At 38.9% G+C, this 23,085-nt stretch overlaps 1 protein-coding gene across 1 annotated transcript in view; it reads left to right on the top strand.

The window, feature by feature from the left end:
• Positions 1 to 9,580: 9,580 nt before the first annotated feature.
• LOC122787733 (protein rapunzel-like) overlaps positions 9,581 to 23,085 on the top strand; it is a 555,947-nt gene continuing 542,442 nt past the window's right edge. The window contains exon 1 of the mRNA XM_044054596.1: positions 9,581 to 9,613. The gene's annotated coding sequence lies outside the window, so the exon portion shown is untranslated. The remainder of the gene's footprint in view (positions 9,614 to 23,085) is intronic.

Raw genomic sequence — 23,085 nt, 5'->3', positions numbered from 1 at the left:
ATCAAAATTATGACAATAACTCTGTCAATACCAATGGAATGGGAGTTAAAAATGCATCTGCCTATCAGCACGAAGAAGCTATGGAGGGGAAGGAGTTTCCCCAAATTAGGCACTCAGAATGCATCAAAAATCAACAGCAGAACAATAAATCATATCACAGGAATCACAAGAACTTCAACAAGGGATCTCAACAGACAACATATTTCACGAATGGACCACTATACCACAGCCAATGGACCAGGGACAATTAGGTGAAGAGAGGGTTAATTTACATCACAACTTCTTCTTTGAATGAAATACATACGGTGGATCAAATGGTAAGCCAGGACAAATTTAAAGTTATATATAATGCTGATGAGGACATTAGGATTTACAGCTGATGAGATTTACAATTATACTAATGTAGAATTGGACAGTTTATACACAGATTTTTTTGTGAAAGGTATGAACTTTGTACCTTCCAATATGGTGAAACTTACGGACTTACTTTTGGATGTCAGATTGTTTTTATGTAAGTTAAATTTTAGAATTTTATTTAATGATATGCCTGCTGTTGATATTACACTGAAAATTGCAAGCATGTATAATCCACCCTTACACCCTGTATTAGCAATGCATGAGAAAGTCTGTGAGCTGCATTTGTGCTCATGTTTAGGCAAGCATAATAAGGGTCTCACAAGCAATATTAGCGAAAACAATGTGGATAAGATTTTGTTTATTAACAGGAATGGACTTGGGGCAACAAAACCCAAAAAAGGGGGATGGATGGTTATCATGCATATGGATGAATATAATGAATGCATTTTTGACATCCTGGAAGAGAGGGCTTATGGAATATTTAGTAGGAATGAATTGAATGTAGCCTATCATAAAATTAATGAACAGTTAAGAGATATGTTTATTGAAGGAAGGTTAACACTGTATAAGTGCAGTTACTTGAAGGTTAGTTCTCTGGTCATACCCACAATATTTGGAGTCCCTAAGATTCATAAATCCCTTGAAAATCCACTTTTAGACCTATAGTGGATGAGGGGGTTCTGTAACCTCTGCAAGTACTCAGTTTCTGAATAATTCCCTTAAACAGCTACTTAGGGCTGAAAGTCATTTACATAGAGACTCCTGACATTTTTTTACAGAAAATAAATGAAACAATTTTTATGCTACCGATATACTAGTTACTATTGACGTCAAGGACTTGTATACAGTCATTGGCCATACTACAGGCATAAGTTGGTTTGTTGATTATTTGGGGAGAAGGGGTATAGCACAGGAAAAACTAAATATGTTTGAGGGATTGTTAGAAACCATTTTAGAGAGCAATGTTATATTTTTCAAGGGAATAATTTAAATCCAGAAGGAAGGAGTAGCAATAGCAGTTGGGTCCCTTTTCATTAATATAGTAATGCTGTTGTGGGAACATTTATATGTATTTACTAGCATCCATTTTGATTGTGTTAGGTTACATTTGGACCACCTGTATGATATTTTCATCATCTGGAGGGACAACAAAGAGAATTTACAATATTTTATTGATTATTTAAATTATAGTACTGAATTTTTATTGTTCACATATAGCAGTCACAGAGATACAGTGGCTTATTTGGATGTGATGATTTCCAAGGATTTTAACTTGGGAAATTATACTCTCAAAGTTTAGAAAACCAATGTACTCAAATATGTTATTACATTTTAACAGTGCTCACCCCTACCCACAAAAGAGGGCAGTGGTCACAGGGCAGCTAGTTAGGGCTGCCTGTATGACAACCCTTGAAAAAAATTTCAAAACAAATGCCATACCTTGTTGAATATGTTTTGTAGAAGGGGATAGTTGAGGAGATTGATAGAGAAACCTATCACTGAGGTTACTCTAAAAAGGGACATCGGACATTTTAGTCCTACTTTAAAGACAAGTGACAGGTATGATGTCAGTAGGATGAATATAACAGAGGAAATTACAATGAAGAATGATGAATCCATCCATCCATAAATCCACAACCCCATTTTCCCATTTTGCAAATGGTGTCAGGGTTTTACTTCAACAGTGACAATCATCTTGAATCAATGAATGTTCTTTTACTAATGTCCTTGTTACCACATTTAATTTGCAGAGTCCAGTTATTAAATGGATTTTGAATAAGTGGAGTTTATTGTATGAAGAGAAAGGGGTGTATAAAAGACTGGGAGAAGCACCCATCATAGTTTACAAAAAAGGGCTTTAATTTAAATAACTGGTTGGAGGACAGGAATAGAATTATATTTACCAATCTAATAATGAATAAATGTAGTAGATGTAATTTTTGCAAACATATTTTGTATGTACTGGCACTACCATTAATGGGGGTAAAAGTTTCTGTTAAGGGTAGATATAATTGTGATATGTCAGGGGTTGTCTATTGCATAATATGTCAAATATATAATAACTTTTATGTTGGAAAAATGGAACGTCAGTTATGTGACTGGATACTCGAGCATACGTATGAAATTAAAATGGTAGAACAACCAATGCACTATTTAGGAATATTACGAAACATTCAGGGCATTATTTAAAATTTTTTAAATTAGGTAAAGTTGAAAGGAATCCACGAGGGAGACCTTGGGGGGACAGTATTGGAGAAATGGGAGATAAGGCAATTACAGTTAAATGCTAATGTTTGGCCAGATCTCAATGAAAGCTTATCCATTACCCCCTTCCTAAATTAAGGGTTGTTACGAGATATGTAGGTTAGATGTAAACATTATATATTTATATTTTATATGTTAAAATACTTCAAGGAGGGGAGAAGGTTGTAACAATGAAATACTGCAAGATGTAGGTTTAGGTTTTGTTGATTTTGTTGATTGTTAATTCTACTTTTTAAATTTTAAAAATATTTTTTGCAACTTTTTAAAAAGATGATTTATAGGGCATTATAAAATGTATAATACATGCTCTCTTTGCATGTATATTGATAAGTTACATCAAAATAAATTTTAATAGTGAGGTTACATATTTTTAAATACATGGCTAGGAAGAGTGAGATTTGATTTTTGTTTATGGTAGTTAAATGATAGGCTGGAGAATTAAACACATGATTTTGAGAATGGTATAAATACGAGTTTTTAATTGCTTTTAGTGTATCTGAAGAGGTTTTAGCTTTTGACAAAACGAAAGCACTCATACAGTAAATTTGTTTTATCACAGAAGCAGTGGTTCTTGTACTCCCTCAGAGCACAGGGACAGCATACGGTTTACTATTTTGGTTACCTAGTGTTCTGTGTGTCGCCATGGTTTGTTTGCTATTTGTTATAGAACTTCATCCAGAATGATTCCAAGATATTGAACTTTTTATGTATAGGGAATGGTTATGCCGTTTGTCATCTTGATTGATTGTTTTAAGGGCACAGTAATTTATTTGTGGCTTCTGAATAATAAAATAGTTTTCTTTTAGTAGCATTATGAATAAGGTACAAGTTACATATACAAATATTAAGAGTGAAGTAGTCTGCCAGTAATTGCTTTCTGCAATCTCATAAATGCCTGCCATACATAACAGGGTTTGTCATTGTCTTATGTGGACAGTGGTCAGATGGAGAATATGTGTGTGCATATTTTATATACACACACAAATAATGTATTGGTCCCGGAGGGGGGCATTTATAACTTCTGATGTCTAATCAGAGTTTGTGCCCCTGAATGACTGTACTCTTTCTAAATGTGAGGTCATCTTCTTTGCTGCAATGTACTCCCTAAACTTCCCATGCATCAAGAGGCCAACTACTCTTACTAACAAGCCCTTAGCTCTCCTTTTATACACCACCTTAATGGAATAACAGCTCATTCACAACAATTCTTGTGGAAGCCTCTCTACCTAATACAAAAATGTAGTTATCTGTCATAAAGACACGATTCTGTACACATTATTTACAACAATACCTTACTTCTATTAGTACTACTTACACTATATCATTTCAGTTTTACAACATTGTGACACAGTATAGTAAAATAACCACTACATTATGTTACAATAATAAAGACATATATAGTCAGCTATATTATTTGATATGTATTATTTATTCCTATTTCAAAAAAATCCAGTAATACACAAGTGTAACAGAAATTTGTTAATATTAACAGTTTGCTCTTGAAAGAGCACACACACCTCCCTCAAAAAGCAGCACCGTTCCTTCCTTTGCATATGAACTGGAGAGGGAAAAACAGTGCTATGTAATTCTACCTCTAACCCTACTTATTTCTAGCCTATCTCATGGTTGTGGAAAACAGAAAGTAATCAGGATGGAAGAGTGACATTGTACAGCAGTATCTGAGATAGAGAAGGGCAATACTTCTCAGACAGTGTGCAATTAAAGTCTAGAAACCCTTCTACAGTTCCAGCAATATCCTTTTCTGCTGTGAAATGAAGCCCGGCTGCTACTTTGGAAACCCTAGCACAAGTCCATTTCTATGTCACTGCAATTTTTTTTTTGAGAATGTTCTACAGAAAATCAGTTGTAATATGGCTGTGGTGGTGAAGCAGTTAGCACTGTCACCTCACAGCAAGAGGTTCTCTAGTTCAGTTCTCGGCTGGGGTACCTACTGTGTGGAGTCTCCATGTCCTCCCTGCAGTCTTGTGGGTTACCTCCAAGTGCTCCAGTTTCCTCCCACATCTTAAAGACATGCATTAGGTGGATTAGACACTAAATTGACAATAGGTGCTAGTGAGTGGTATGAATGAATTACTGTGGCAGGGCTAGCCACCCGGCAGTGTAAACCTTGGCTCGAGATAATTTTCACTGTTAAAGCAACACCCCAAACCCATGTGTAAAATTGGAAAAAGGGTTGAGGATAGATGGATGGGCATTGTGAGGTGAAGAGTAAACATTCCAAGAGTTATATCCCAGTAAGTGTACATTAAACACTTTATCAATTATAAATAATTTTGGGCAAAACTTTTTAAAATATAATCTGAAAAGTCCGCACAGTAAACAACATCATTGTCATTATACAGTTTTGACTCAAAGTGCAATTAGTTCATAGTTCATAGATTAGTACTAGGCTAACTGCCCTTGCGAGCCATTTTAAGCCTAGCCAATTATCCCTTGTGAGACTCAAACCCAGCACTTTGTGTTTGTAAGGCAAACACCTTAACTATTAGGCCACCCTCCCAACCCTCCTTAATTCTGAGTCATTATATTAAATTATATTTTCAGAAGGGATCAAAGATTAACATATGGCCAGGAGTAGGAGACCTCATACTTATCAAGCTGAATAGTTAAAAACAAATTCTGAAAACATGTCATATTACTGTTAAGCTTTCATCAAATGAAATGTTTGCTCATACATTTTTGCAATCAATCATCTTTAATAAATACTGTCTTGAAGAAAAATTTTAAAGACAGCAAATGTAAGTATCATTTGTGACATGATAATGCAACAAATAGTGAGAATGAAAGTGTCAAAGATAAGCAATCCACAGGTGAAGTATTGAAGATGTGAGCATGGAATACCACATACTGAAATTAATCCATAAGTGGCATGCTGAAACTGAGAGTCTGGAATACTGAACAACGGAAAAGTTCCAGGCAAAAAATTTACCAAGTTTAATGCAGGTTCATAGCATCATCAGTTCTTCATAAAGTAAGCAAAACTTTCAATGAATTCTAGTTATGGACACCTCATAATCTAATGAGCTATTATTGCACATTCATATATTAAAAGTACTTCTGAAGTCATCATGTAAAATCACATTTTATGACATCATTTCATAATAATATAATTAATGAGATGACATCCATATATGTTTCTTTGAAAAACATGAGAAAAAAAAAAGAGTCAGTTATGATTATTTGCCTAAAATGTCACACAAAGGATTGTATTAAATAAAGTACTTCCTGCAGCTTGCAATCAATACCTGAGGATTATCTTTGACCCAGAAAGGAAAATATTTCTGCAGTCTAGGATGGCAAACATAAGTACAGCACAGTGGTGTATCAGTAGTGTTTTCACCTGACATCAAGAGGATCTTCAGTTTGATTCTCGGCTGGGGTGCCTTCTGTGTGGAATCTGCATGTCCTCCCTCAGTTTGTGTGGGTTCCCTCTGGGTGCTCCAGTTTCCTCCTACGTTACAAAGACATGCTTCTGGAGTGTTTCTCCCTTGGCCTCCTCTGAAAATTGGTTTCGTTCTCGGTTAACAAATGTTAAATAAAAAAAATAAAAGTAGCTGTGGCATGCAGGTTTACAGAGAAAATGTCACATGGGAATATGTTTTGTTAAAAGTGTGCTGTTTTCTTGATGTATGATTTTTTAGCACGATAATAGTTGCATGAATAACCATCATTTTTTACTTAATGGTTCTGTGGCATCAAGGAACTGTGTACTATAAAATGGATCTGGGGATAGCGTGTCACAAGATCAGATTGGGTAGATGAGGAGATTTTTTTGTAACAAACACACAATCACAAAATGTCCACACAAGAACAGGAACATAATGTGGACAGTGATATGACAACATAAACTAAATATATGATAAAATTTGCATCCAGTACATTAATGGTAACTTGGGTACATAGCACAAAATATGTACAGTTAACAAAAAAAAAAAAAAAAAAAAACGGTTTGTTTCACAGTTTCCTGTGTTACGAAAAACTCTATTATTTTTTATGCTGGCACAATCTGTAGAAGGTACTGGAGATCCCCTAACATCCCATGTAGCAAAGCCTATACAATAAAATATAAGTAGTGCATGCTATACCTACAAAAAGAACAAGTGATGAATCTTGCTATTACAGCTTTCCAAGTGGTTATTGTAGTCAGGGTACATACACTTGTAAAGGTGCACTATTTATATATCCTGAGTCAAATAAATATGTATAGACTAGTAGTTCATTAATTTTAGAACTACATATATGGTTTATGCAGCATCCCCTACAAACTGTCTTTAGTGTCCAAAACTAAGTGTGATTTCAAAAGGACAGAAGGATAGCTGAGAGATGCAACATATCAGAATAACAAGAATATATTGTCAGTATAAAAGAACTGCAGAAAGCAATGATGCTAATAATGGCTTGATGGAAAATAAAATGTATGAAGTTCACAAAGAAAGGGTTAAACAGATTTAGTCCTATGTATTTTTTTTAAATGAAAAGATAGTATGACACATGTATTGCTGACTGATTTAAATAGGTTGTATTGCTAACAGTAACTGATTGTTTAAGTATACATAAATAATGTTTTATGGTTCATATAACTCTCTAGTACAAAGCTGTTAAAGGATCTTTGACTAATAATTATTATTTATCAAGTTGATCTTTCTATAATAAATAATTTTATAATAAATATTTATATATGTATTTATTATTTATAATATTTATTTATTATTTATCAAGTTGCTGTTTTTTGTACTACAGTCTTTGCTATCAGTGGCAGTGGTAGTTATCACTGAAATTTGCTTTTCACATTCCACTTATGGTTAAACATGTTGGAGTTCTTCATTTCAGGGACACAGCATTGGCAGGGTAAGGAGATGAAAATCTTGTGGAGTGTTTCAACAGTATCCCATGTCAATCAAAGAGGACTCGAAGTTTAGCAGAGAATGAGAATACGCAGGGAGAAGATGAGAAGTTTTTTTCTTTAATCAAAACCCAATGTTCAGATAAAAGGGCAGGTTTCTTTATACTGGAGGCCGGACATGGGAAGAGACACTGACATGTATTATTACTGGTCATTAGCAAAGGTCATGGGGTTATAGAGTAACAGACAAATATGAGAATATGTGGATTTCTTTTTAATAACACTGACAATGTGTTTAAAGCAAACAGGATGTTTTTTTTTTCAGTTGTTTCCTTAGCATGACACCAGAAGTGTGGGCTCCACTCAATTCTATTTGCCTTGCAGTAAACACAGGCATCTCCTCTGTGCTATATAGTAATTTGTTTTGAGTGAAAACACAAACATGAAGTAGATTGATAAGGATATTTCTTAACTTTTCTAATGTTTTCTATATTTTGTCCACAGTTTTGTATATAGTCCAACACGTCTATTCACACATATACCTGCAGAATTTTTTGTACTCATCTCTCTTACATATTTGCAGATCTTCTTGATTTCCTTACACAGTCTAGGATTTTATGGCATTATCTATTTAACATTACATTAAGAGTACAGCAGGATGGAGTGGGTGGAGAAGAGTGTCAGGAGAGATTTGTGACAGACGAATACAAGTAAGAGTGAAAGGGAAGGTCTACAAGAGGGTAGTGAGACCAGCTATGTTATATGGGTTGGAGACAGTCGCATTGACAAAAAGGCAGGAGTTTGAGCTGGATGTGGCAGAGTTAAAGATGTTAAGATTTGCACTGGGTGTGACGAGGGTGGACAGGATTAGGAATAAGTACATTAGAGGGTCAGCCCAGGTTGGAAGGTTTGGAGACAAAGCCAGAGAGGCAGGATTACGTTGGTTTGGACATGTGCTGAGGAGGGATGCGGAGTATATTGGGAAAAAGATGCCAAGGATGAAGCTACCAGGTAACAGGAAAAGAGGAAGGCCTAAGATAAGGTTTATGGATGTGGTGAGAGAGGACATGCAGGTGGTTGGTGTGACAGAGCAAGATGCAGAGGACAGGAAGAAATGGAAACAGATGATCCACTGTGGTGACCCCTAACAGGAACAGCCGAAAGAAGATGATGATGATCTATTTAACATTATATTAAACAGGACTTTTAATAAATGGCAACAATGTGCCATTTGCTTAACATTTCTAGCCACATTTTAACATGCCATCTATTAAACTCTACCTCAAGAACTATGCCAATGGCATTGTGCAGGTTTGCTCTGCACCAAATGTTTCACAAAAAACACCTGTACAAAGAGAGTGGTTGAGTGCATGAAGCAGAGTGACAGAGTGTGTGCGTGTGGCTGGGGGTCCAACTTATGATCTGTTGCAATCTGTATCCATTGTGATAAGAAGTAGTGAAGTTATAGTCTCTTTTTAAAAGATACGCACAAACTAATGCAACTAAAAGATGTAGACATGTCCTAGAGACTAAATGATGTAAGAGTTTCAGGTAAAGAAGATGGAGGCTTCCAGAGTTGATTCGTAATGCGTTCTTTGCACATAGTGGAAATGTATTGTTTGTTGATGGATCCCTATTGAAACTACAAGTAACACCTTTCTCAATTTATACATTTGACCACTTTATTCTTCAAATGCACAAAAAGTTACTTCCCTAATTTTACTGTTAGTTCAAAAAAAGAGCAAGTTATAGCTTATCTAGAGAAAAAGATCTTCTTGAAAGCAGAATGCAAATTAATATTTACGGATGGGGCAGCAGATGAAAGGCTGAAGCAGATGCTGAAGAACCTTGTATGTTTTTTTTTTTCTTTTTTGAAGATTTTGAAAAAAGGCATGCTTTCTTTATTACAAGGGAAATTACATGGGAAGGGTGAGCCCCTGTCAGTTACTTTTATTATTAGTAATACTGCAACATTGTCACACCTTGGAATTCAGTGCTGTAAGTGGATTTATGGTGATCTCTTTAATATATGTTAAAAACTTAATTTTAAAAGCAAATGGGATATTGTCTTTATTTCAGGGACATTGATGCTGTACATGCCGATACAAGAACATGGACAATGAATTGGTGAGTTTTTTTTCTTTCTAATTTTAAATGAAATACTCCACATGCAGCTGAAAATAATTTTCTTTCTTTTAGAAAGTGTGTTAAAGAAACTGTACTTGAATTTCACATTTGCAAAGCAAATTTTATATATTATTTATCTGATTTATTATTTGATTACAAGAACAGTGGACTGATCACCATGGACCCATTTCAGTCATAGGACATGCCAGATTTACAAACTTCAAAATGCAAAAGTACAACATTCCACAAAACGAAAAGCAATTACATGAAAATATAAAAGTACAGTTTTGTACCTACCATAAATGTAGATGTTCGAGGATCCACATTGCTGCAGTCCTAACTATTGGGTAGTCCGCTGTCCAGTCGGCCCGAATACCAAAGTATATGGCTGACGTCGGTCAGGGCGCATTAGACTGACGTCAGTACGTCAGGGTACTAATGTGCATGACCGACGTCATATCCTCAGTCTTTTCTTGCCCCAGATGTCAGAAGACCCTAAAAAGATAAGGCCAAAAACCAAAAACTCCCAACAAAACCTGCACCAAAATATATATACAAAATATACAAAATTAGCAGAATATAACCTCACCTACACAACCACCCCTAAACACAGAGGGGAAGGAGGGAGGGTAAATTGGACTGCAGCAATGTGGATCCTCGAACATCTACATTTATGGTAGGTACAAAACTGTACTATGTTCTTCATTCCACATTGCTGCAGTCCTAACTATTGGGTAGAATCCCAAAGCAGAGGTAAGGGAGGCTGGCAAATCATAAGGAAGCAGGAACTGACAACATGCCTTGCAAAATAGCTGTGGCAAAACCAGCCCTAGACTTAGAGTAGAGAGGAAGGTGGTAATGCTTAGAGAAAGTATGCACTGAACTCCAAGTAGCTGCCTCCAAAATATCCTTAGTTGCCACCCCCCTCAGAAATGCTGTTGAAGTGGCAGTAGCCCTAGTGGAATGAGGCCTAATCCCAGCTGGAATCTCCTTGCCATGATGGGAATAACAAAATGTAATGCAACACCCAATCCATCTAGAAATAGTTTGTTTTGACACAGGCTTGCCCTGAGAACTCAAAGCAAAAGAAACAAACAACTGCTGAGACTGCCTAAAATCCTTAGTCCTGCTCAAATAATAACGCAATTGCCTGTGTACATCTAAAGTGTGCAAAATCTTTTCCCCTTTATTTTGGGGATCTGCATAAAAAGTAGGCAAATGAATAGTTTGGTTTAAAGCCACACTAGAAACCACCTTAGGCATAAAGGAAGGATTAGTACGTAAAGATACCCTATCCTTATGAAAAATCAAAAAAGGCTCCACTGCCATAAGGGCCTGCAACTCAGAAACCCTTCTTGCAGAAGTAATGGCCAACAAAAAGCAGTCTTCCATGACAAGTATTTCAAGTCAGCAGTAGCCGAGGCTCAAAAGGTTGTAGAGTAAGTTTCTCCAACACAAAATTGAGATCCCAAGCAGGAGTAGGAGCTCTACGTGGGGTCTTATATTCTTTGCCCCTCTAAGAAATTGCTTGAACAAAGGATGCGAAAACAATGGTGGGTCACAATCATAGTGAGCTGAAATTGCTGCAGCATGAATCTTAATGGAAGAGAAAGACAAACCTTTGTCCAATAACTCAGTAAGATATTGAAGAGCCACACTCAGATTTGGCTCAAATCTCCAAATTGTTTGCTGCACTCCAAAATAAAAATCTCTTCCATTTTTCTGCATACACTTTCCTTGTACTAGGTCTCCTGGCTTCCATAATCACATTTAAAACTTGTTGAGGAAGTTGAGACCTGCTGTCTTTCAAAATAGAATATGCCAGGCTGTTAGATGAAGAGAGTGAAGCTTGACATTGAGCAGGTGACCGTCTCTCTGAGACAACAGGTGTGGAATCAAGGGTAAAGGCCATGGAGGCTTCTTTACCAGACTCCTCAGTAATGGGTACCAGTGCTGCCGAGGCCAATCTGGAGCTATTAAAATCATCCTTGGCTTGTCTTGTCTGATCTTTAGAAGCACCTTTGGAAGAAGAGGCAGAGGTGGAAACGCATACACATGAAGATTTTTCCAACTGAAAGAAAGAGCATCCACTTTCCAAGCTGTGTGATGAAACCTCTTTGTGCAAAACTTTGGCAGCTGGTGGTTTAGTGGAGAAGCGAACAGATCTATGTCTGGAGTTCCCCAGGACACTGTCAACGTTTGAAATACATGAAGATCCAGTTTCCACTCGTTGGGATCCATGATTTGTCTGCTTAACACATCTGCTAAGGAGTTCTGTGCTCCCGGCAGAAACCTTGCCTGAAGAGTTAGTTGCAAGCTGAGCGCAGTCTCCCATAAAATCATTGCTTGCCTGCACAGTGGGTAAGAATGTGTTCCCCCTTGTTTGTTGATGTACCACATGACAGTTGTGTTGTCTGTTAGAATCAACACCTGCCCTGGAAGAAGTAACTCCTTGAAAGCCATTAATGCAAACTGGACTGCTAACATCTCCTTCATGTTGATATGTAGATGCTGTAGTCTGGCAGGCCACTTGTCTTGTATCCACTTTCCATTTAGATGAGCTCCCCAAGCAATGTCTGAGGCATCTGTCGTTAGAATCTGACTCGCCTCTGGCCGGGTCACAGAGAGTCCCTTGTTTAGGTGACATTCCTGAGCCCACCACAAAATTCCTTTTGAATGCAAGGTATTATTTGAATGACAGTGTCCAAATCCTGGCAGTGCTGTGTCCATACATTTTGAGATACCATTGTAGCTTCCTCATATGCAGTTTGGCATTGGGAAGCACCAGAATACAAGATGCCATGAACCCTAAGGCTTGAAGGACTGTCCTTGCAGTCAGCCCGGACTGAAGAGATAGTTGATGGAAGTAACTGGAAAGATTCTTTTGTTTGTCCGGGGTTAAAAGGCCATCTGGGCTGCTGTATTCAGTCTCACACCCAGAAAGCACATGTCTTGAGAGGGTACTAGACTGGACTTTATTTCGCTCACAGAATACCCTAGGCATCTTAGCACTGCTATGACATATTCCAAATGCTGTAGAAGGTCTTCCTTTTCTTGAGCCAGAATCAGGCAATCGTCCAAGTAAGGATAGATTTGAATTCCTTTTAGCCTGAAGAAAGCTATCACTGGAGCCAGAACCTTTGTGAATACTCTGGGCAGTAGATAAGCCAAAGGGCAATGCAGAGAACTGATAATGAGAATTTCCAGCTCGAAAACGCAGATACTTTCTGCAACTTAGTCTTATAGGCACATGAAGGTAAGCTTCCTTGAGATCTAAAGTTACCATCCAGTGATCTTTGCCCAGCAGAGGTAAAAGCTGTTGTAACGTCAACATTTTGAACTTGGGAATGTCCAGATAAGTGTTGAGGATAGATAAATCCAAAATTGGTCTCCACGTGTTCCCCTTCTTCGTACTAGGAACAGGCGAGAATAAAATCCTAGGCCCCTTTCTGGCACAGGAACCGGCTGAATGGCCCCTATTTGGAGTAACAGAGAAATTTGCTTGTGAGCCTCTTGTCTTTGTAGAGGAGGAATGTCTGGCATGCCTTTGAAAGGAGGCAAGGTATGGAAATAAAACCTGTAACCGTGGTGAATGATATCCAGAACCCATCTGTCTTGGGTAATTAAATCCCAATTTTCTTTGAAAAGAGACAGTCTTCCTCCCAACGGTGCTGCCAGGTGAGAATGAACTGGCAGCTGAAAAGGCAGGTCATTGGGTCTGCTTACGAAAGGACTGACCCCTGCCTTCACCAGAAGTCTGAGCAGGGGAACTCCCTGTCCTAGGCCTAAAAGAACCCTGAGCTCTGCCCCTACCACGTCTAGACCTACCCCTAGACTGGGAATCATAAGCAGGATAAGTCCATCCCTTAGCAGGCCAATTTCTACTAAACTTGGAGGCTGCACCTGCAAAAAATCTTTAACAGTTTGCATAGACTTAGCCTTGTCCTCCATTTTCTTCAAAACTGCTTCTACAGGCGAACCAAACAACACATCAGACTGCAAAGGAGCATCCAAAATCCGTGTCTTAACATGCTCAGCTAAATTCTGATCTCTCAACCAGGCGTGCCTACGAAGAACAGAACCAGTGGCAGCCACCCTGGAGGAGGCCTGCACAGCATCAAAACCACATTGCAAGGAATGTTTACCCACCTGTTCAGACACATGAACTAAATCCTGCAACTCTTTACACTCAATACCTTCCGCCAAAGCATCCACCTTAGATTTCAACTGTGAAAGAAGATAATTCTGATATTTCAACATGTGAAACTGACAATTCAACGCCCTCATGGCTAAAGTGGAAGAAGTATACACTTTCTTGCCCCATCTATCCAAAGCCCTTGCCTCTTTATCAGGAGGGACAGGATTTTTAACAACTGAGGCCTTCACACCTTTGGGCCCCTGAGAGACAGTTTCGGGTCTGCCCTAGGACTCTTAAAAGATACTTATGAGCTTCAGGCACCCTATAATACCTATCCGGTTTAACTGGGGCAGGAGGCAAAGAATCAGGATTCAGGGAAGCCTCTGCAAAAACATCTTCCACCACATTCAAAACAGGAGGTATAGCTAAAGGCCTATGCTGGGGTAAAACAAGAATTCCCTAAGCCTTTTCCTGGAATCAGAGAAATCTTGACCTTCCCATTTAAAATGCTCGCTGATGGAATGCAGAGTCTCTGAAATAGAAAAATCCTCAGGAGGAGAAGCTGAAGGAGTAGAATCATCCACATCAGAATCAGAATAAGGAGGGAACTCCTGCAAGTCTTCAGCTGAAGACTCAGAAGCCTCGAGCATTGCTCAAAACTCTCAAACTCAGGTTCCACCCTAGGCCTCTTATCAGGAGGGCATAGAACCCCTTATCATAGTAATCAAATCCTCTGCCATTTTAAGCATATGTTTCTTAGGCAAAGACCCTGAAGCACTAGGAGAAACCCCCACTGAAGCAAAACTTGGCCTGCCCCTCAAAGAAGCCTTGGAAACAGAAGGGAGGCTCTAACCACCTTAGGAAGAGAGGGAAGAACAGCCACCTGAGAAGCCCCCTCAGCCTGGCCTACTTCCTGAGAGGAAACATCCTGTAACAGTAAAGTCTCTCCCTGAGACTCCAAAGACACACCTGGCAAAACCTCCGGCTCCACTGAGCCCTCTAAAGAACCGGCGTCTGGGACTGTCGGTTCTTCCACTCTAGGCTTTGCTGTTTTGTCCTTGCGCTTTTTAGCCGAAGCCGCGCCGGAGCATCCGGCGGCATTTTATAGTTACAACGCTTCCCAAACACTAACCTGGCACAGTCTAACCTTCTCTTAATAGTGCGTTTGTTAAATCTAGCACAAGAGCGGCATCCAACAACGTCGTGCTCAGGCCCTAAACAAGGTATACACAAAGTATGGTAATCCCTATGAGGTATCTGTTTCCCACAAGAAATACAGTTATTCACTTTTTCTGACATCCGGTTAAATACTGAGGCAAGAAAAACCAAAATATTCCCCAACGGGGTACTTAGCCAACTTTGATTCGGTCTGAAACTCTGGCTTCAGAAACTTTCAGAACGCCAACCTGCACTCGCAAAATTGCTTCTGCATCGGACCATGCGGCAAAAAAGACTGAGGATATGACGTCGGTCATGCGCATTAGTACCCTGACGTACTGACGTCAGTCTAATGCGCCCTGACCGACGTCAGCCATATACTTTGGTATTCGGGCCGACTGGACAGCGGACTACCCAATAGTTAGGACTGCAGCAATGTGGAATGAAGAACATCATATATCATGTGACTGACAACACAGAAAAAGGATTGCTAGCATAACAAGTCATTTCAAAGCACAGAAGTAATTCAAGGGATAAGTACAGAACTGCAGGAAACAAAGGTGCAAAATTCAAACCTAAGAGCATGAATTGATAAAAATGGTTTTATATAGTTAATGCTATTGTTTCAAACTATCTAACAATAATTTCACATTTGGGGAATGCAAAAGTATGTCTGATAAATGCAGAGTGGGGAATATTTACTGTTTAGCACATCTAATTAGAAGCATCTATTTAGCAATGTTCCAAACAGCTAGCACATTAATACTAGGAGACAAAATGCAGAAAATAAGGTATCTTAAATGCACTTGTCTTGCTAAATCTAAAAACAAGCAAAAAGTGAAACATTTGAGTATGTTAAATAAGTACCTAATCATGCATTAAAATGAGTTGTACATTACTAAATACTGTAATATCCTCACAAGTTAAGAGGAAACTTCTGCAGACTGTTAAATTTATTTTGCCTAGTTTTCAAAAACCTGTGCTAGTAGAACCAACCTGAGTTCTGAGTACAATCCTTACTTCATAATTGTGTTTTAACACTGCTGCTAGATGCCATGAGAAGCATTCCTTATTCTTTTTAATAGGTACACCTTTCGGTCATGCCCTTTCTGTGGCAGATCATAACCCAGACTCTAATGACCAATGTACATATATTGTTCCTGGATAACCCACTGACCTCTCAAATTGTACATTTCTTGAGTGAATGTTGGCTACACAATCAGTACATAAATTGTAAAGCTTATATTAGCAACAAAGAGAGGAAAGTACTCACACCATAATTTTATTTATTTTCATTTTGTTGCTTGGGTTAGCCCCACTAGGCCAATTGCTTCTCTTCAAGGGAGACCCAAGGAGGTATTCATACAGACTAGGGGAAATTAGGCCAGGGCACTGGAAAACCCTATAAATACCATGGGATCTTTTACATAAACCTGAGCTACCACCAGTTCAGGCAGTTTAACATCTCATCAGAAGGATGGCACACTCAGGAGCACCCTCCTTCCCCTTATACTGCACTATGGTGTCAGTATTGGAAAAATTAATCAAATTACCTTGTGTGGAAATAGAACCCACAGCCTACTGCACAAAAGGTGAGTGTATGCTACTTGTTGAGCTACCAAGACTGCTAGAATATTATAAGGTATTGAAGGAGAAATGTGAAGGAAATATTATAAAACAAAAGTATTATATTTAAGCACTGGGGGGGGGGTTAAATCATTGCTAATGTCATTGTGGATTTTAAACAGCATGTAAATAAGGTGCTGCTTTAAGAAGAGTTAGAGAATGCTATGTGTAGCTAGAAGATAAATTCCTATGTTGGGTTAATGGATTATTATTAGACCAATTATGCAAATTGTTCTTGTATAAAAGGATGGCTTTTCTTAATTATGACAGACTTATTACAGCCTCAAGGGGAAGGCTAATTGTCCTGGACTAGAGTTTGAATGGACACAGTATTATACATGTCAGAGGGCTCCCTATTGAAATATGGGAACCTGCAGTGCTGAGTGCCAACAGACCGGAAAAAAAGATCAAAAATCCAAGAAAAAGGTGAATCTCAAACATTGCTCTTCTCCTTTATATATTTGGGGTGAAGAAGAAGAAGTTTATACACCAACTCTGAGATCACCATACCTCAGAGAAAAGGGAATATTCTGGGAAATGGACATCTCTGACTTGGTATGTGTAATTCTGCTTTTTTCAGTCATTCAGTCTTCGTGTTTGGTACTTGTTCTAGCCGGTCCCAATATTTAAATGGTTGCCCAGTCAGAGGTAGGGTTTTATACCTGGAGAGGGATTCCCAGGAATGAAGGAAAGATGTTCCCAACTGACTACAGTGGGAAGCTCTAAAGAAACTGTATAATTAGGGAGCCTGAAGTTGGATGCTTCAGGTGAGAAAAAGCTCCATTTGCAGCCTGCAACAGACTCATCTTAGCCAGAAAAGAACTTGAACTTATACTTGGACTTCTTTGTTTGAATGGTGGAGAAATCCATACATGGGTGTTTTCTGTTGGTAAGACTATATATTTTTTCAGTGTATGACTGCATTTCTGGAAATGCAGCCAATGAGATGAATAAAAAACATCTTTTAGTCAACTTTTATGCCCAGTGTGTTGTCCAAATACCACATCTGGTGGATAACATGGGCAAAATCAGTGGTATTTTATTTCAACTAGCTGTGTCATTAGCCCACATTACAAGGGAGTGTTTTACTGTTTTTTTTTTCCCTGATAATCTACAACATAGACAAGTGAATGTGATAAGCACAAAAAGCAAGGAAAAGTAAGCATTTTCAACACAGTGGAACTAAGGGCAACAGACTTGAAAAGAAATTTGTAAGTTTCTTGTGTTGCTTTTTTCTGTCCTGAAATATTTCTGCAAATGTGCTGCATTCCAAGATAGTAAACAGAACTACAGTAACCCTGAAGTGAGCCGCATGAATCAGAACTGTCCCTTCTAATAAAACTGCTTGCATTACTAAAGTAAACCATGGAATACTTACCTGAACTCCTAATTCGAAGAGGGATGACCAAAGATCAGCATTTGGCAGGCTGCCAAGATCAAGTGAAATTTATGGCGTGTGAATTAATGAGTCACAAAGTTTGACTACTGTTAAAAGAAGCTGTCCAAGGAAGATAATACACAGTCATGCTCGGTTATGTCTGAACACCATGCTAAATATGACACCTGTTGCAGAAATGAAGGGGTGAAAGTCCTTCTTCACTACTGAATGGAGATGATTTAAAGGTATAGTTGGTAATGGAGTGTCTTCATCTTTAGTATAGTGGTGAGTATCTCTGTCTGTCACACGGGGGACCAGCAGACCTCGCAACCAATCGGGGACAAATTTTAACAAAATCAGGGACAAGTCAAGAAAAAAGCATGGACAATCAGGGACAGTTTTAAAATATTAGTGCTATTAAGTTGAAACATTGACAGAATCAAAGCATATGAATTAATACAAATCTTCTGAAGTAAAAGAAGTCTATAACTCTTAATTATTGTCATTATTCATTAAGTGTAATTCACCACCTTTCCTCCAAAAGTCACTAGTTTTAGGAGGGATTAAGAGGGACAGAGCTAAAATTTGAGTCAAAATCAGGGACAGTTGAGAGGTATGGAGACCAGGGTTCAATTCCCCGATGAGGAGCATGTGATTTCTTTTAGTACACACCTATGAACCTATACTTCCCATACATGTCAAGCAGAGCACCTCACTGGCACTCTTCAAGAGAAATCTTGATGAGTGGATGGGAAATAGAAAGTTCCTGGGGATCTCTCCAGTGGCTCTATATGATAGAGATACTGGGAACTAACGTCAGGGGGCACGATGCAAGGGCACTTCATTGGGCTAGGCTTGTAAAGGCTCCAGGGCCATTAACCTAGTACACACCTATGAGTGTACACATTACTTATACAAGGATAAACTGGAAAAAACTTGCACATAGAGCAGGTATTATTCCTGAAAAGCAAGCTAGTAAATGTCATAGTTGGACTTTTAATGACAGTACGATGGTAAGAGCTGAAATGCATGACTTTAAACATACTGTTAACTTGTGGTTAAAGTCTGATAACTAGCAGTAAAGAAGAGAGGATACAATTTGTTTACTTTTAATGGATTTAAAAGAGCACTGTCTGTTAAATAAGACAGTGGGTATATCAAAGTGATCCAAAATGTTCAGGTAAACTCATTACTGCAGTCGAATATGCTATAGGAAATGATACCTAGCTTAAAATTGAAACAGATGTATCTACACCTAGAGCAGTAAAAGGCTTTGTACCATGAGAATGAAGGACTGCAACAGTTATCTCACCTTACAAGGGTGGACCATCAACCAACACCAGAAACTACAGACCTATTAATCTGGCTAGTCTAATATGCAACGCCATGTAATGAATTATGATGGAAATGATCAGCAACAACATAGGTAACGCTGAGATATTGGACCCAACCCAGTTTAGCTTTGTTAAGGGAAAGCCATGCCTACTAAAGCTGGTGGACTTCTTTGAGAAGGTCACCTAGGTAATGGATGAGGAGAAAATGATGCATACTGCCTAGCTGGACTTGGCGAAGGCTTTTGATAGAATTCCCAACTCCAGTATAGTTGACAAACCCACTGAACTGAGCATAAACCCAAAATATAAATTTTGCGCATTTGTGTGGGTCAGCAGTACCCTGTACAGTAGCAATCACATTGAAAGAAAAATTTCCCTGTAGTATGGTTCATAACACTGTACCCTGTAAAGCAGCAATACAGAGTAAATATCTTCCATGCTGACAAGCGTAGAACAGTTAGTTAGGCACTGAGTGGCAATACCTACAAGTTTAGTAGAATTCAGTATTGTGTAAACATTAAAGTTAGTAGACTTTAGTACTGTTTAGTGTAATCTGTCACAATAAAGCATCCTTTTGTACCAACAAAACATGTAATGGCCTTCTAACCCCAGTACACCACCCCCTTGAAGCTCATCAGTCAAAGGATTGGACAGTATGGATATGCAATTCCTTATATTCTCTGTAGCCATCTTGATGGATATGGGCATCTTGAGACAATGTAGCAGTTGGCTCATGTTTACTAACAACCACTTAATTCTTAAAGAAGCAGACACCGTATGTGAAAAGTATACTTACACAAAGACACTGGAAGCTAAACTCTGTCATACAGGCCCACATCAGGTTGTCAAAATAACACATACAACACACACATAGAGAAATGTATGCTGAAGCACTTGAAAGCAATCTTCCTAAACAAGAAAAATCACTTAGACCACCTTGTTGTCAAAGCTATGCCTCAGCAAGACCAAACTCACTCAGAAAAAACAACTCCTAACGTAACACATACTGTCACTCTCAATGGAGCCCCAAACACTAAGCCACTAAGGCAAGCAAACACACTGCCCATGACTCTAATAGGGTACTCCATTGTAAGATATATTGACACCCCTCTAACCAGGCTCAACAAGAAGAAGATAATTGCTACCTGCTTATCTGGAGTGAGGATCCACCAAATCATGCACATACTCAAGTCACTACACCACAGGTACACATATGATTCCATCACAGTCCATGTAGGTACAAATGACATGAGATATACCCCCCCCCTGCCCTGGACTATATGAAGACAGACAAAATGGAGCTTTCAGAGTATGTGTCTCAGGTTGTATGAGCCTAGCAGTGAGCAGCATATTACCAGCACCAAGAATGATACCATAATATGAGCAAAAATTGAATGATGAATTTCAACAACCAGTTGTCCTTTTGGGGTCACTCAAAGTGGATCCAATATTTGCCAGCCTTGGATGACATGAATAACAGACTACATTGCTTGCTAAAGATAGTCTGTACCTCTCCTCTCTAAGATTTTAAATACTGCTTAAAACTTTATCCACTCCCACAGTGCCTTTTGTAGACAATGCCAAACTGACAAACCTACCGACATAGCAAAGCCATCTCAACTGAACACCAAGGTGTTACTGCTCAATGTCAGGAGCCTAAATAAAAAACTACACTATGGACAAGCCTTCCTCGCACTAGAGAATATAGACATCTGTGTGGTTACCAACACATTTTTAAATGGACAGAGAGTACCCCCAACAGTGCAAGGTTTCTGCCTTCCACACCTTTAGACCAGTAGCTATACACACAAGGGCTAAAGGTGGAGGTGTCTCAATACACATCAATAACAAGCATGCCTCTGCAGTGGTCAGACAGGAGAATGATGTGCTGGAATTCCTCCACATGCAGATCACCACAGACAAAAATCCCATACCAGAACCTAGCCAGCTATAGGTCACCTTCCATGTCTCAAGAAGCTCATAATGCATACTTGGACCTATTGGAAACACCTTCCAAGCTACATCCTACTCATGGGAAACTTTTATTACCCCATATAGACTGGGAATCCTACACTACCTCATATCTACAGGCACAGAGATTCCTGAGCTTTGTAAATACAAATATACCTGACCAAATAGTGAATACGCCCCTTAGAGACTCCAACAAATTAGAGCATGTGCTTACAAATATGGGAAATGCTGCACCCCCCCCCCCCATGTCTAGTTCTCCCTGTTAACATTTGAACATAAACCTGTCTCCTTCAAATTCAAAATCAGCTCCATAATCGAATTAAAACTAGCAACAATTAGGAAATTTTCCTAGGCAAATGCCCTTTTATTAAATGATGGTTTGTAAAAATTCAGTGCCTCTCCAAACTCTGAGAACAGAGCAGCCTATGCTGAATTCCTCTCAGAAACTCATAGCATAGAAGCTGCTGTACCTATCAGAAGTAAGCCCAGAACTAGCCACAGAAACAAACTAGTGGCATTGCAAATTAAACAGGATCCATAACAAAAGGAAAAGAATTATGGCAAAAATCTTCTTCTTTTTCTTTCAGCTGCTCTCATTAGGGGTCACCACAGCAGATCATCTGTTTCCATTTCTTCCTGTCCTCTGCATTTTGCTCTACCACACCAACCACCTGCATGTCCTCTTTTACCACATCCATAAACCTTATCTAAGGCCTTCCTTTTTTCCTCTTACCTGGCAGCTCCATCTTTAGCATCCTTCTCTTAGTATACCCAGCATCCCTCCTCAGCACGTCCAAACCAGCACAATCTCACCTCTCTGGCTTTGTCTCCAAACTGTCCAACCTGAGCTGACCCTCTAATATACTAATTTCTAATCCTGTCCATCCTTGTTACACCCAATGCAAATCTTAACATCTTTAATTCTGCCACCACCAGCTCTGACTCTTGTCTTTTCGTCAGTGCCACTTTTTTCCAACACATATAACAGCTGGTTTCACTACCACCTTATAGACCTTCCCTTTTACTCTTACTGGTACCGGTCTGTCACAAACCACTCCTGAAACTCTTCTCCACCCACTCCACCTAACTGCACTCTATTCTTCACCTCTTTTCCACACTCACCATTAGTCTGAACTGTTGATCCCAAGTATTTAAACTCATCCATCTTCACCAACTCTACTCCCTGCATCCTCACCATTCCTCTTGTCCTCCCTCTTATTCATGCACATATGTTCTGTCTTAGTCCTGCTGACCTTCATTCCTCTCCTCTCTAGAGCATATCCCCACCTCTCCAGAGGCTCATCAACCTGTACCCTACTTTCACTATGAATCACACTGCAAACATCATAGTCCACAGGGTCTGATCTCGTCTCTCAACCTGTCCATCACCATTGCAAAAATCAGGAAGGTAATTCTCATAAAGATAAAACCTCTCTCATCAAAATAAATAGACAACTAAGAGCCCAGTCAGGTCAAGCAAAGTCAACTTTGAGGTTAAGATAACCTCCCAAGTGAATGATAACCATAAGGCCTTCTTCAGCTATGTCAGAAATCTCAAGAGCAGCATACAGCAATGTGCTGATCTGTTAGATAATGGTGCAATATTCACCAAGCCTGGTGATACAGTGAACCTATTAGTTGACAAATGCAATTCTAACTTTACCACCCACCCCCAACCATCCCCCCAAAATACCCTCAAATATAACCACTATAACTATAACTATGTAGTTGCACGTGCTAAAGCCAAGAACACGGCCTCAATGGACCCCATTAACATCCCAGCATGCCTCCTGAACAGTCTAAAATGTGACTTATCAGGACCCTTGGAATCATTATTTAACTATAGCCTTAACACAGGCTTTGTGCA

The sequence above is a fragment of the Protopterus annectens genome, chromosome 13.part0 (genome assembly GCF_019279795.1).
Source record: "Protopterus annectens isolate FY-2018-M chromosome 13.part0, PAN1.0, whole genome shotgun sequence".
Classification (NCBI taxonomy): Eukaryota; Metazoa; Chordata; order Ceratodontiformes; family Protopteridae; genus Protopterus; species Protopterus annectens.
This window is presented reverse-complemented; position numbering and strand designations above follow the sequence as displayed.